Below are 13,312 nucleotides of genomic sequence, written 5' to 3'. Positions count from 1 at the left end.
TATTCCATATTATTACCATGATATCATTTGTTTGACTATATTCTATTATCAAATCTTTTTCCAATATTACAAATAAATATTTAACAGGCATCTTTGTACATAATACTTTGCTTAATCTCTGACAATTTCCTTAGGATAAATCCCTGAATAGGAAATTACTAAATCAAAGGGAAAATAAATATTTTATGGCTCCTGTCCTAAACTATCAAATTGCCTTTCTAAAACAGCAAGTCAGTTTACAGTCTTACCTGTTGGGTGAAAAGTGTCCATTTCTTAAACCCATAGAAATCAGTGTCTATTTATCTTTGACAACTTCAGAGTCATGACATGATACATTACTGTTAGCTTTACATGCATTTTCTTAACAATTATCATGATTGAACACGGTGATTTCTATTGATCAAGTAGTGATCAAGCCAAGATGTAGTTACCTAAGACCCTCTTGGCCCTTTCCTCAGAGACAAATGGAGGAAACAAGGTGTACTTGAATCCTGGATCTGGTTTTTTTCCTCTCACTGGCAACACTTTCATTCATAATATCAGCTTCATTCATGAAATCTCATTATCTAATCAGGAAGTGAGATATTTACTTACAAGTGTTGACTACAGTGAATCATTGAAGTGTGTAAACATTATAAATAGATTCTCGTGGATCCTAAAAAAAGATGTTTTTAAGCTTAAAAATATAAAAGAAAGCCTAAGTCAGTCAGATATGAGGATAAGCCTGCAAATTCTCATATGGCTGGCATGGTTAATGTTGGTTTTCAAGACTCTAATGTCAATATTTATATTTCAAATTAAGCCTTTTATTATCTTGTGTGTTGGCTATCGTTAACAATTTCAATAACAAGAACAACAGTTATTAACACTCACACACAGAATAGTGTATTAGGTCTTAGATTTAAAAAGAGAGAGAGAGAAATCGATGCTGTTTTTAAAGACTGTTGGAGGGAAAGTAGATATCCACTACAGTAAAGTGCTAGATATACCCAGATTATATTTTTGAAATATATCAACTGATTTTTATGGATATTCATGAGTTTTTACTTCTGTACCCTATCTTTTACCCTTTGCCAATCCAACCACCTAAACCTTCTCCATTCATTTTCTCATGGGAGGCATACAGCAGGCCAAAACCAAAGGTACTGAAGACCATTCACTCTCTTTTCTATTTCAAAAGAAATACACTTCTTTTCTTAACACACTTCTATTTCTATTCCACTAGCCTAAGGGAGTGGAAACTCTCCTGACTTTAGTTTTTCTGAGGATTTAAGAAGTGAATTCTTCAGCCAACACCTGTTCCTCGGTAGTTGAAAATCTTCTCCCGGGGGGGGGGGGGGGGGAAGGAGAAAAGGGAAGAGAAAGGAAGTGGTGAGAAATGGATTGATCCAAATCATAGTGGCCAACTGGCCTCTCAAGAGAGCCCCCAGTATTAGAAAATCCAAAAGCAGCAGGCAGGCAGCAAAACCAAAGAAAGAGAAAGAACGAGAATAGCTACACAATGTAAGTGTCCTAGGTATCCAAGGCAAGAGACTGCTTTCTGGGTTCTCGTGTTCTATCATGACACAGTGAGAGCAGAATAGCTCTCGTGTGCTTTCATAGGACATCCCCAAACCTAAGGGACTATGCACGTGGCAATGATGGCATCTTCATAGTTACATAGGAAAGTGGTAACTAAGGACCAGGCGGGATGATGGGTACCTGTTGATAGATTACATCAAGGATCAAAGACATTATTATACATCCTTCATTGCAACTATTTTGGCACAGCTGAGGTCAGATTCCCCTCCCCCCATAAATAGATAAGAACAACATCTCCTGATGTGATACACAACAGCAACAGAAGAAGCCTGCAGTATTGAGCTTCTTTCTCAGTAGGAGGAGATGTAAGATACAATACTTTGTCCCTTTCTTTGCAATTTCACAGTGTATGCTAGACCATTAGAGCCCTACGCTTCACTGATGGTGGCAGGCTCTTGAAATTTGGTACCGTTTCTCTCTCATCCTCTGGAATACATGTATGTTACAAAGCACTCCAAAGACCTGCTATTTATTGCTTTATCAGTTCAATTAACATTATCTCGTCAATATATTGGACTAGGTTCTCCAGAATATCCAATTGGTCCAGTCCCTTTGGACTATACTGTGACAAAAGTTGGGAGGATGAATTAGCCCTGAGAAAACATAATAGATCTATACTATTTTTCCATCTCATATAAAGGCACGTTGCACTGAACCTGTTTCCTGATAAGGATGGAAAAATGTATATATTCACCAGATCGATCACTTCACACCATGTACTGAGGCTGTGTTAATCTACTCTAGCAAAGTAACTGATCTCGCCCCAGCAACCACAATTGGGGCTATCGCTTGGTTAAGTTTGAGGTAGCCCACTCTCATCCACCAGGACCTATCTGGTTTCTGATGGGCCCAACTAATCAATAAAGTCTAGATACAATGCACACTTTAAGTCTTTAAAAGTGACATGAATATCTTCCATTTCTCCTGGCATGTAACACTGCTTTTTATTTACCGCTTGGCTGGCACAGTGGTATGGAGTAGGGACAGGGACAGTTTCAAAAATTTCTCTTTGGCCTTATATATTATATGCTAAGACAGTTCTACTCCCCCACAGGCCAAGTGACAAATATGAGGATTATAGATCCAGAAATCGCGTGAGGAATCGTGACTTTCTTTGGCATAGCTGCCCTCGGCCTCCCGATCGCCCATCCTTTATTTTTTTTTACTATGTAGATTGAGCAACATCTTTATTGGCCATCCATCTATCTCACTCCTAGGATACTATGCTCTGTTAACAACCTAGCTCTCGACACGTCAGGCTTCTCCACTGCTACCCAACCTTGACTCTTATTACAAAAATTAAACCCTCTTTTGTGCAAAGGTTAAGCTCTATTACTTGGTCAATCAACTGATGAATGGGTAAAGACTATGTGGTTCATGTACACAATGGAATACTACTTCGCTATTAGGAAGCCAAGTTGTATTACGTCTCCTATCACTAGCCCCACCATACAACGTACAGCCACTACTGAACTTCCCAATAGAGTGAGTGCCCCCTCACCATCACATCCCTTATAACTTTGGCAAAGGAAGAGTATTCCAGACCCTCACACAAAACTTAGCTAGCTGGTGGGCTCTCCAGCCTTCCTTGAAATATTCAAGGTACCTCTAGCATACCCAATCCTCTAAGCTTTTGGTATATTACTCCATTGTCTTCCATGGAAATTCTGACGTTTGTATTTCATTTTGCATAGACTATTTCTTTTTCTCAAACTCATAAAAGCCCTCCTCGCCATATTAGTGCAGTCTCCCAGGATTCTTGTCAGCTGATAAATTCTGTGTCCTGGGAAAGTATTCCTATAGTGATCAATTTTTCTTTGTCCAATATTATAGTCCAGTGCTCCCATAATCATCCCTATATTTGCTCTCATGGATCCTGCAGGTATGTATTAGCTAGACCATGTAGCAGCATCAGCAATATAGCCTTTTCCTTCCTTAGCAGAATAGCATTTCCCTAGCTGGATTATATCCTAAATTTATCCTAATTTGGTGTCGAGGAAGGGAAGCGCGGGGGTGGGTTACACTATGGCAAGTAGAGCACCTGTTGTCATACAAGCTAGAAGCTACTGAAACGTCTTCAAGTGAGCGGGAGGCACCATCTTCTGACAGCAATGAGAAGGCCAATTCTGTAGGCCCAAATTTTTAGAGGAATCTGGGTTTCAATGTGCATCCGTTTAGATATCTTTATTTTCAAGTCTCACTATTTCATGAGTTTCTCTTTTTTCAATATAATTTATTGTCAAATTGGCTAACATACAGTGCTTAAAATGTGCTCTTGGTTTTGGGGGTAGATTCTCATGGTTCATCGCTTACATACAACACCCAGTGCTCATCCAACAAGTGCTCTCCTCAGTGTCCATCCCCGATTTTCCCTTCCCCCCTCCCCATCAACCCTCGGTTTGTTCTCTGTATTTAAGTGTCTCTTATGGTTTGCCTCCCTCCTTCTCTGTTTGTAACTATTTTTCTCCTTCCCTTCCCCCATGGTCTTCTGTTAAGTTTCTCAAGATCTACATATGAGTGAAAACATATATCTGTCTTTCTCTGACTGACTTACTTCACTTAGCATAATACCTTCCAGTTCCATCCTCATTGCTGCAAATGGCATGATGTTATTCTTTCTCATTGCCAAGTAGTATTCCATTGTATATATAAACCGCATCTTCTTTGTCCATTCATCAGCTGATGGACATTTAGGCTCTTTCCATAATTTGGCTATTGTCAAAAGTGCTGCTGTAAACATTGGGGTACATGTGGCCTTATGAATCAGCACTCCTGTATCCTTTGTATAAATTCCTAGTAGTGCTATTGGTGGGTTGTAGGGTAGTTCTATTTTTTTATTTTTTTGAGAAACCTCCACAATGTTTTCCAGAGCAGCTTCACGAGTTTGCGTTCCCACCAACAGTGCAAGAGGGTTCCCATTTCTCCACATCCTTGCCAGCAACTATTGTTTCCTAAGTTGTTAATTTTACTCACTCTGATGGGTGTAAGGTGGTATCTCAGTGTGGTTTTGATTTGTATTTCCCTGATGATGAATGACGTTGAGCATCTTTTCATGTGTCAGTTGGCTATCTGGATGTCTTCTTTGGAAAAGTGTCTTCATGACTTCTACCCATTTCTTCACTGGGTTATTTGGTTTTTGGGTGTTGAGTTTGGTAAGTTCTTTATAGATTTTGGATACTAATCCTTTATCTGATATGTCATTTGCGACTATCTTTTCCCATTCCGTCGGTTGCCTTTTAGTTTTGCTGATTGTTTCCTTTGCAGTGCAGAAGCTTTTTATTTGATGAGGTCCCAATTGTTCATTCTTGCTTTTAATTCCCTTGCCTTTGGAGATGTGTCAAGCCAGAAATTGCTGAGGTGACTGAGGTCAGAGAGGTTGTTGCCTGCTTTCTCCTCTAGGGTTTTGATGGTTTCCTGTCTCACAGTTAGGTCTTTCATCCATTCTGAGTTTATTTTTATTTATGGTATAAGAAAATGGTCTAGTTTCATTCTTCTGTATGTGGCTGTCCAGTTCTCCCAGCACCATTTGCTAAAGAGACTGTCTTTTTTCCTTTGCATACTCTTTCCTGCTTTGTCAAAGATTAGTTGGCCATACATTTGTGGATCCAATTCTGGGTTCCCTATTCCAATCCATTGGTCTATGCGTCTGTTTTTGTGCCAATACCATACTGTTTTGATGATTGCAGCCTTGTGGTAGAGGCTAAAGTCTGGGATTGTGATGCCTCCCGCTTTGGTTTTCTTTTTCAATATTACTTTGGCTAGTCGAGGTCTTTTGTGCTTTCATACAAATTTTAGGATTGTTTGTTCCAGCTTTGAGAAGACTGCTGATGCAATTTTGATTGGGATTGGATTGAATGTGTAGATTGCTTTGGATAGTATTGACATTTTAACAATATTTATTCTTCCAATCCATGACCATGGAATGTTTTTCCATTTCTTTATGTCTTCTTCAATTTCCTTCATAAGTTTTTCTACAGTTTTCAGCATACAGATCTTTTACATCTTTGGTTAGGTTTATTCCTAGTTATAGTTCTTGGTGCAATTATAAATGGGATCAATTTCTTGACTTCCCTTTCTGTTGCTTCATCATTGGTATACAGAAATTCAGCTGATTTCTGTATATTGATTTTGTACCCTGTGACTTTGCTGAATTCGTGTATCAGTTCTAGAAGCCTTTTGGTGGAGTCTTTTGCATTTTCCATGTAGAGTATCATGTTGTCTGCAAGAAGTGAAAGTTTGACTTCTTCTTTGCCAATTTGGATGCCTTTTATTTCATTTTATGACGTGCAACACTATGTTAAACAACAGTGGTGAGAGTGGATGTCCCTGTAGTGTTCCTGATCTCAGAGGGAAAGCTCTCAGTTTTTCCCTATTGAGAATGGTATTAGCTGTGGGCTTTTCATATATGGCTTCTTATGATGTTTAGTTACGTTCCTTCTATCCTGACTTTCTTGAGGGTTTTTATTAAGAAAGTCTGCTGTATTTTGCCAAATGCCTTTTCTGCATCTATTGACAGGATCATATGGTTCTTATCTTTTCTTTTATTAATGTGATGTATCATGTTGATTGATTTGCAAATATTGAACCAGCCATCCAACCCAGGAATGAATCCCACTTGATCGTGGTGAATAATTCTTTTTATGTGCTGTTGAATTCAATTTGCTAGTATCTTGTTGAGAATTTTTGCATCTATGTTCATCAGGGATATTGGCCTGTAATTCTCCTTTTTTTGTGGGGTCTCAGTCTAGTTTGGGAATCAAGGTAATGCTAGCTTCATAGAATGAGTCCAGAAGTTTTCCTTCCGTTTCTATTTTTTGGAACAGCTTAAAAGGACAGGTACTAATTCTGCTTTAAATGTCTGGTAGAATTCCCCTGGGAAGCCATCTGGTCCAGGACTCTTATGTGTTGGGAGATTTTTGATAACTGATTCAATTTCTTCACTAAGTTATGGGTCTGTTCAAATTTTCTATTTCTTCCTGTTTGAGTTTCAGTAGTGTGTGGGTGTTTAGGAATTTGTCAATTTCTTCCAGATTGTCCAGTTTGTTGGCATATAATTTTTCATAGTATTGTCTGATAATTGCTTGTATTTCTGAGGGATTGGTTGTAATAAATCCATTTTCATTCGTGATTTTATGTTTGGGTCCTCTCTTTTTTTATTTTTGAGAAGTGTGGCTAGGCATTTATCAAGTTTGCTTATTTTTTCAAAAAACTAGCTCTTAGTTTTATTGAATTGATCTGTTCCACTGTTTTTTTTTTCCTTTTGGATTCTATATTGTTTATTTTCTGCTTATTATTATTATTATTATCCTTATTATTATTATTTCTCTTATCCTTATTATTTCTCTTCTCCTACTGGTATTGGGGTTTCTTTGGTGTTCTGCTTCTAGTTCTTTTAGGTGTGCTGTTATATTTTCTATGTGGAATTTTTCTTGTTTCTTCAGTTAGGCCTGGATTGCAATGTTTTTTCCTCTTAGGACTGCCTTTGCTGTATCCCAAAGGGTTTGGACTGTTGTGTTTTCATTTTCATTTGTTTCCATATTTTTTAATATCTTCTTTAATTGCCTGGTTGGCCCATTCATTCTTTTGTAGGATGTTCTTTAACCTCCATACATTTGGAGGCATTCCAAACTTTTTCCTGTGGTTGATTTCAAGTTTCATAGCATTGTGATCTGAAAATGTGCATGGTATGATCTCAATTGTTTTATATTTGTTGAGGGCTGTTTTGTGACCCAGTATGTGATCTATCTTGGAGAATGTTCCATGTGCACTTGAGAAGAATGTGTATACTGCTGCTTTAGGATGAAAAGTTGTGAATATATCTGTGTCAAGTCCACGTGGTCCAGTGTATCATTCAGGGCCATTGTTTCTTTATTGATTTTCTGTCTAGATGATTGGTCCGTTGTTGTAAGTGGAGTATTAAAGCCCCCTGCAATTACCACATTCTTACCAATAGGATCGCTTATGTTTGTGATTGTTTTACATACGTGGGTACTTCTGAATTGGGTGCCTAAACATTTATAATTGTTAGCTCTTCTTGATGGATAGACCCCATAATTATGATATAATGTCCTTATTCATCTCTTGTTACAGCCTTTGGTTTAAAACATAGCTTGTCTGATATAAGTATGGTTACTCCAGCTTTCTTTTGACACCCAGTGGCATGACAGATGATTCTCCATCCCCTCACATTCAATCTGAAGGTGTCCTCAGGTCTAAAATGGGTCTCTTGTAGCCAGCAAATAGATGGGTCTTGTTTTTTTATCCATTCTGGTACCCTATGTCTTTTGATTGGAGCATTTAGTCCATTTACATTCAGTGTTATTATTGAAAGATATGGATTTAGAGTCATTGTATTATCTGTAGGTTTCATGCTCGTAGTGATGTCTCTGGTCCTTTGTGATCTTTGTAACATTCCACCCACAGAGACCCCCTTAGGATCTCTTGCAGGGCTGGTTTAGTGGTGATGCACTCATTCAGTTTTTGTTTTTCTGGGAAAACCTTTATCTCTCTTTCTATTCCGAATAACAGGCTTGTTGGATAAAGGATTCTTGACTGCATATTTTTCCTATTCAGCACATTGAATATTTCTTGCCACTCCCTTCTAGCCTGCCAAGTTTCAGTAGATAGGATAGGTCTGCTACTATTGTTATGTGTCTACAGTTGTAGGTTAAGGCCCCTTTGTCCCTAGCTGCTTTCAGAATTTTCTCATTATCTTTGCATTTTGCTAGTTTCACTATGATGTGTTGTTTCATGCATTTCTAATCAGAGCCTTGACCTTGGCATAGCAAATTGCCAGAGTGGAGAATGAGACCTTACCTAGAATGCCACCACACCTATAATAAAGACCTATCCCCATCATCAGGTTTTTCTGGCTTCTGAATGCAAGAAATTAAAGTGTCATTGAGTGGAGTCAAGGAGGCTGAGTTTCATACTTCACCCTCAGTTGGTGATGAACCATTCAGCTTTCTGCAATGCATTCATAACACCCAACAGCAGCTATCCAATTCCATAGTCCTTATAAGTAGGATTTCCCCCTGGATCTCTCAAATTCCTGAGAAATACTACCAGCTAATGCATTCCCTTCCACAGATCACACATCTCCATTTCACCTCCAGTGACAATGTTAACACTAGCGCAGCCCCAGTATGCCAATGACTGCTCGTGTTCCCACCTATGGCTGAGTTCTTGCTGCGAGTAGTGTAGCTCCCAAATTTCATTCCAGAGTCTGACTTCCTAGGTCTTCTCTTGATACCTACTGCCTTAGGTCAGGTCCCCTGGAGGAGAGAATTGGGTGCTGGAGGTTTATTTGTTGGGAAACATATTTGAGAACACATGTAAGGAAGTGAATGAAGCAGTTTGGGGCAGAGGAAAAGGTGCATTGCAATGCAATTATAACTGGGGTCTCAGATAATTCTTTAGGGAGCTCTGGACCAGGCAGGACTCTCAGAATTGTCGCATGTTGAAGCTGGGAGCTGAGCCTTTGTACCCCCATTTCAACCATCATTGGATGTGTCTTGCCTTCAGGAAAAGGCTGTAACCTGGGGTACCTCTTTGCACCAAGGTCAGGTCCCAGGATGGAATGCAACTGCCTGTGAGCTGTGGATAGACAACACTCTTGGGTACTGGGGGGCATGGATACCTCCGTGCTGAAAGGGGAATCTGGGAAGAGTACTGCTGTACCCATTTTACTTGGTTCAGGCCTTCAGTTCATCCTCCAAATGTAGCTACAATGTATATGAAAAGCAGAAGAATACCTAAGTTGACAAATTGTTTTTCTACCACTCAGGCAGGATAAAGACTCTAAAGATAAGTAGAATAATATTTGTAACTATAGTGATATTACCTTAACCTCTTACATATGGAAAAATACAAAAACAACACCAGAAAATTAATTTACATTTATAAATATCCTACTTATTTATTCAACAGCATTACTGAATGCCTTGACTTCTGTGTCTAAGATAACTATAGTTCAAAATACACAGATGAATGATGAACAAAGCCTGACTTCATGAATGTCAAACTTACAAGGGAGATTTGGCACTGAAGACAGAATGGGGTACCCAATTGTCTAGCCAGAATTATCTAGTTGGTTCTAGTCTGAACCATGGCAAGTTTTACCTATTTGACAACTATGTCCAGTTCACTTATCGCCATTGAAGTGTGGACCCCAAGAGTATCGGACTGCCTGAGCTGGAATCTGAACTTCATCACTAATGACTTACAATAGATTATTTAACCTATCGTGGTCAATTTCGACATTAGAAAATTCACACAAAGTACTTAACGCTGTGCCTGGTGCATAGTAATCACTACATAAATATCAACCGTCATAAATTTTTCCTCCCTCATAACGTTAAAATGCAATTTGATTTCTTGAATTTTTTTCCATTGTTTAAAGCGTATGACATGAGGTGTACACTTAGATAGGGTGTGATCAGGCAGAAATACAAGTCAGGGTTTATTTTTATACCACCAGTTCTGTCCTCGGTTACAAATTATTAATGTAATTTATAAATCAAATCCGTAATTATTAAGGTAGAGCAGTTGCTCAGCTATTGACTGATACATTTCATTTTACTTCTAGTCGCGGGGCTATCCAAAATTTAGTAATCACGCATACAGAATGACTTCGCCAATATTTGTGTTTTTTCACCTCTAGAAGAAGGACTAACTGCTAATCCATTCCGTTATCTATGTACCTGCATGGGCTTCACGTATTTTTCCTTCGAGAGTATCTTCTATCACTATACTTTTCCTACCATGACAGAAATTCAACAGTTATATAAGGAAACGACATTGTATGACTACAATGGATATTGCCCTTGCTCATCATGGAAAAGAGAGGCTTTCTCTGCCACATCCTCCAGGACCTCTTGGCCACAAAGCAATAATGCACCACACAGGCTGGGCTTCTTGCTTCTTTTGATACCCCTGGGATTGGCTTAGCAGGGAAAACAGAGGCAGCGCATCGGCAATTCACATTAGAGTGATATTCTTGCTACCTGCAAGACCAATTGGGAGGGTTGTGTGGGAGAGTTACAGCCAACCTCCTGGCTTCCCAAACAATGACACGGTGCCTATAACACACCTAGAGTGAAGAGGCAGCTTGCAGAGGCACGAGCTCACTGCCGCAGATGCTTAGCACCTGGCTGTGCTGTGAGCTGGCAGGCATGCTCACCATATTCTGTGCTGCAAAAATCACAGGAAGGGCTGTTTATAAACCTGCGAAAGGAGGAAGCGTCTTTAAAAGGAAAAGCCTTTAGAAGAAATCCAGCTGCCTGGCACGTAATCTGTCTCCCCTGCCTTCGTCTTCCTGGGGACCTTGCAGTAAGTAATGCAAAAATGACCATTGTAGTTTAGAAAACACGACAGAGAGGTCTTGGCAGCCGAGGCAGTATAGCCAGTTTATGGGAGGCTTCAGTTGGGAGCTGGTGGGTGCATTTCATCCTAAATTGCTGAATATCTAGACTCTAGGTGAAAGCGATCAGATGAATGTCTTTAACCCCATTTTGCCTGCAGTCTTTTGGGCGCTCTGCAGGTACCTCCGTGCTTAATAAAACATGTCAATAAGGCAAAAGAAAGGACTGTGCTGAATTCTAATAAGCTCGAAGTCAAACATTTACTGCAAATTCAGATGGATAATGCAGAGCTCAATCACAGTTCCAAATCACAGCCATCATATACTTTGTTGATTTCGTGCAATTTTCCAAGATGAAAAAGATCCACCACACCGCAGTGTAACTCTTCTGCATACAGAAAATCTAATGAAACCACAGGGGAAATTAGTTTTAACAGTAGCGCCTAACTGTAAATCTTTTTATGCCTAGTCACAAATTTAATCTTTGGCTAAGCTCTGGTTTTCAGCCTTTCCATTGTTTTGCCTTGCAAAGCTTAGCGTGAATCTGAATTATTACCAAAAATGATCGTCACTTAAAGTGAACTATATTTTCTGTCTCTCTCTCTCTCTCTCTGTCTCTCTCTCTGTCTCTGTCTCTATCACACACACACACACACACACACACACAAAATTCAATTGAAGCAAACATCAATCAATAGGTTTTACTCCCAGACACCTGATAGAGTGAAAGAGAGAGAGACAAAAAGAGAAGCAGAGAGAAAGAGTACAGAGTCGCTCCTGGCAATCTGGGAACAAATGGGTTTTCTCTCCACCTCCCTCCTTGTCAATGCGTTAAGAATACTACTTTCTAATGCTTTTGCAGGACTCCAAAGATTATCACCACCATGTTTCAGAATCACACATAGATTTATAATTTCCATGCTAAACCAAGTGCCAGCCCGAGCCCCAGGATATGCCTTGTTCTTGCTCCTTCCCACTATTCAAGAAACTCCTAATGTGGAAGTCATTGGAAGCTTAAAGGGACCAAACACAAAGCCATACTGCTTTTCTCCTCCTAAACCCCTCCCTAAGAGTCACCTCTAGCCAACTGCTTTTACCTACCTCGGCCTCCTCCAGACAGCTTAATCCCAACCTACAATATTGAACATTCCTGACTCCTACATTCCACTGACCCCCTAATCCTTTAAATCTCTTCCCTACTCCCCTTTTCTACATTCCTTGGATTTATCAAACTTTTGTAATTCAGGATTAGTTTGCATATTTATTTTGGGTCACTCTGGGATACACAGAACTATTCTAGTGTTCAGTTGAGTTTGGATACCCTGAAGAAGTTAGAGATAGGTGACCTATAAATCAGAGATTAGGACACTATCAAGTGTCTTAAATACTCAATTTAGCATGCCAGATTTGGCAAATAAAAACACAAGGTATCCAATTAAATTTGAATTTCAGATAACCAACGTCTTTTGTAGAAGCATGTCCTTTGCAATATTCGGGGCATACTTAGAACCAAACTGTATTTGTTGTTTACCTGACATTCAGATTTATCTACGCACCCAGTATTTTATCTGGCAACCTTAGCTGAGTCTGGACATGGTGAGAACGAAGTCAAGACTCAATTAACCAATAGTATCGCAAAAGCACAGCTCAACAAAATGGGAGATGATCCATGCGTGCCTTGCCTCAGAGTTTAGAAGAGAGTCTGTAACAAGAAGGGCAAATCAAGGCATGAAGCTTCTCTTCCCTTGCCCAACACCCATGGCCAACATCCTCGATCAGTCAAGACACCTTTTTCTGGCTTCAGCACAGCCCCTCAGGCATCCATTACAAATCAATCAGATCTTGCTTGTGAGATGAAACATTTTTGTAATCCTTGGCCTAGACAGGACTGAGAAGATGGAGGTACACAGAATTACTCAGGCTTAGTTCGCAGGCAAATCTCAGTGCATTTTCTTATGTTCCCTGAAAAGCAGGGGTGGGGGGGAACCTATCACCTTAAAAAGCTATAAAATTCAGATTTGTCACTAGATAACTCAGTTGGGGCTATCACTAGATAACTCAGTTGATAATAAACGATTCTCTTGTAGTGGCTCTGAAATATGGATTACAATCTACACCAGCTCTCCTGATAATGCACATTCTTTGATTCTTACAGCCAAATGATGCATAATTCATATACTGTCATTTTTACATACGTTGAATGATCGCATGTTGGCCACCTGGTGAAGGAAGGCATGAGTTAAAGGTACTAAAATAGCGTATTTCCAAAATTAAATTCTTGTTTCAGTAGAGCTTCCTGATGACTCTAATTCAGGGTCCTACATCACCATGTGGTGCTAGAAGGTTGCACAACTTGTAGAATTCCTGCAG

The sequence above is a fragment of the Prionailurus viverrinus genome, chromosome C1 (genome assembly GCF_022837055.1).
Source record: "Prionailurus viverrinus isolate Anna chromosome C1, UM_Priviv_1.0, whole genome shotgun sequence".
Classification (NCBI taxonomy): Eukaryota; Metazoa; Chordata; class Mammalia; order Carnivora; family Felidae; genus Prionailurus; species Prionailurus viverrinus.
The sequence above is the reverse complement of the archived record's forward strand: the minus strand, read 5'-3'. Positions refer to the sequence as shown.